The sequence below is a fragment of the Lycium barbarum genome, chromosome 3 (assembly GCF_019175385.1).
Source record: "Lycium barbarum isolate Lr01 chromosome 3, ASM1917538v2, whole genome shotgun sequence".
Classification (NCBI taxonomy): domain Eukaryota; kingdom Viridiplantae; phylum Streptophyta; class Magnoliopsida; order Solanales; family Solanaceae; genus Lycium; species Lycium barbarum.
Window position 1 is genome coordinate 822,138 of NC_083339.1, and position 3,360 is coordinate 825,497.

The 3,360-nt window shown below is 33.2% G+C and overlaps 1 long non-coding RNA gene across 1 annotated transcript; it reads left to right on the plus strand.

The window, feature by feature from the left end:
- The first annotated feature begins 1,612 nt into the window (after positions 1 to 1,612).
- Positions 1,613 to 3,360, plus strand: LOC132633624 (uncharacterized). The gene is made up of 2 exons (XR_009579713.1): positions 1,613 to 1,771; positions 3,045 to 3,360. It is a non-coding gene; the product is annotated as an uncharacterized LOC132633624 (long non-coding RNA).

Below are 3,360 nucleotides of genomic sequence, written 5' to 3' on the forward strand. Positions count from 1 at the left end.
ATTTTCAATAATGGAGTTTAAAATTTAAAGAATCAAACAAACGAAGAAGCCAGGGGGATTCAACATATACGATACATATTAAAAAAAAAAATTTAACCTTTTATGTACAGGTAATTTTCTGCCAAACAGGGTTCGGATGAATCCCGTTGCCCCTTCTTAGCCAGGCCCAAGAGGATTACATGTATCAATGAATATCTCTTCATTGCAATTGCTTGTGATAGTTCATAAGCTGTTACAGATACGGGGTTGATTCCTCTAATTGTAGTAATCATGTCATCATTCATAAAATGGTAACTGAAAAAGATGTCCAGTCATTTCTTCCGAACAAAAAAAGAGGAGAAGGATATTTAACAAAAGATGTAATTAAACGAAAATGAGAAACAAAAAAAAAACAAAAAAAAGATAAAGAAATGATCCTCTAACAGATATGACCTTTCCGAATCTATACCTTAATTTAAACCATTAGTGATCTTTACATCCCAACTGCCATCATTATATGTTTTTGTACTCACAAATGACACCACTCATTACTTGCTACATGATATGTAAGTGTAAGTGATTTTTTTTTTTTTTTTTTAGAAAATAACGTGCATATATTTCACAGATGGATTCAGAATTGGTGTTGGACTGCGGGAGAAATGAGTCGAAACAGGATTTGCTTTTACCACAGAACCAGAAACACATTCCGTATCAGGGTTCCCACATAATTTTCTTTTATATATTTAATGAAATCCCTGCTATGACTTTTCATTATCTTGATTTACTTCAAATCTTTAACAATTCTAATTAATTGAATTCTTTAACAATTCTTAACTGCCTTCAAAACTCTTCATTTTCCTTCTTTATGGAGTACAACAATAACCATTAATAGAAGAGGAAGACAGGGAACTGTAATTACTAAGAAATTTAAGTTGAACAGTTTCAAAATAATAAATGCACCTGACATTTATTTCTGGGAAGCCTAAATGCAATTCTTTGGCTGTGATTCTCCGAGAACAAAAGCATTAGTAGTTTAATAGCTAAATAATTGCATTACAATGAAGAAATAAACCAATAAAATGCCAAAAAAAAAGGAGAAAAAGGATAAATAAGAATGGTGGCCATAGAGAGGTGCCACATCACCTTGTTTATGCCTAGCTTTATATTATATATAGATGTGGTAATTGAACTTGTTTCTATGTTTTTATTTCACGAGATTACATTAATCACAAGTGGGATTTAATTTGCTTTTACCCCTATATAATGCTGTAGAATACCTTGCTCCAAAACAAAATCAATTAAAAGTTGTAATTAATTAGTAAAAATTGCAGTGCACATTGCAAAATAAAATAAAAATATAGGGAAGGCTCTTATGAAATTTTCAACGTTTATTTTTGCTCTATTACTAATTATCTTGGGTAATTGTTCCTCTTTTTTATTATCTCTATCTACCCAAAAAAGGCTTCTGTACTTAATGTGAAATTATCTGGCCTCATAAATAAGGCAAACTTACTTTAATTTATGTTACCTTTTATGGTTTTATGAGATAACATCAATTTGAAGTGGGCTTTGCCTCTACAACCATAATTCATTAATGCATTAATCAGGAGTGGGATTTGCTTTTACCCCCATATAATGCTGTAGAATACATTGCTCCAAATTAAATCAAGTAAAAGTTGTATTAATTAGTTTATTAAGTGCTAAAAAAAAGAAAAGAAAACAAAGGGAAGTATGGGGAAGGCTTTTATGAAGTTTTCAACATTTGTTGTTGCTTTGTTGCTAATCATCATGGGTAATTGTCCCTCTTTTTTATTATCTCTCTCTGGCCCTAATTTGTCGCTAAATAATTCATTGTTTGATAGAATTTTTAATAATTCATCGCTAAATAGATTAGTGGCAGAATTTTGTTGATTCGTTACAAAATTTATACGTCATTAATTCTAGTTCTTTTTAAATAATATTCCCCATTGATAATCATCATCAGTTTGTCCCTTTTTTAATTTTTACTCTCTCTGGCCCTATTATCACTAAATAATTCGTTGTTTAATAGAATTTTTAATTATTCATCAACAAGATTAGTGATGGAATTTTGATGTTTCGTTATAAAATTTCTGCTGTTATTTTTTCTTTCTATCCCCCTTTGATAACACTTCTTTTGATACGTTACTTGTTGGGTGTGCGAACAAAGTAACACACTGGTAGCTGAAAAGAAAAATGAGCTACTTATGAGGAGTTGGATACTCTTAATGATATGAGGCCTTTTGGGAAAAACCGTGCGGGCTTGACCCAAAGCGGACAATACCACATCATGTTAAGAGTATCTTTGGGCTGTTTTAGCCCAACAACTGGTATCAGAGCTAATGATTTGGCGGGACGAGTATGAAGATGGCGGAGTGTGGCGTGGGGGTCGGCTTAGTGCCTTTGCCCGTCTATGGGCTGGTTTACAACCTTTACCCTTGCTTTGAAGACGCATATATAGCTTTTGAGCTTCGGTGACCGTAAATACTCTGACAATGTGGGTGACACATTGGCATATTGAATCTCTGACCGCTAATGAGCCACGTGGAACTTAGTTCGAGTGGGAGATTGTTAGGTGTGCGAACAAAGTACCACATTGGTAGCTGAAAAGAAAAAGGAGCTACTTATAAGGAGTTGGATACTCTTAATGATGTGAGGCCTTTTGAGAAAAACCGTGCCGACTTGACTCAAAGCGGACAATATCACATCATGTGAAGAGTATCTTTGGGTTGTTTTAGCCCAACATTATTCTCCCCAGAACCCACTCGTGATATTACACTGGGTATGTTGTTGTTGTTGTTGTTGTTGTCGTTACAAAATTTATCTGTCATTAATTCCAGTTCTTTTTTAATAATTTGCCCTGTTGCTAATCATCAATGTTTTGTCCCTCTTTCTGCAGTTCTTACTCTCTCTGGCCCTAATTGATCATTAAATAATTTGTTGTTTTAACTTCTTCTTTTTTTGATAATTCGTCGCTTAATAGAATTAATGACAAATTTTTGCTACATATGTGAAATGATAATCTGATTTGTTTTAAATATTTTCAGTTGCAGATATTCCATCCAGTAAGGTGGCAGAGGCACAAGTGCAAACGTGTAATCATGCAAAGGATTGTCATTATTGTTTCATTCCTATTTGTATTTTTCATCAATGCTTTTGTTGGTCCAAGTCAAAGTCTGATGTGACTACGGTTCGTGGCCCGAAACCCGAGAATTGATGATGTGGGGATAAAAATTTATTCGCACTCAAAATTTTACGTTTTACATGAACTAAGTGCGGATAAATTTTTACTATATCGACTATCGTTATGTATGTTTCTATTTCCTAAATGAATATGAACTTCAAAACTCTTATGTTGAGTAA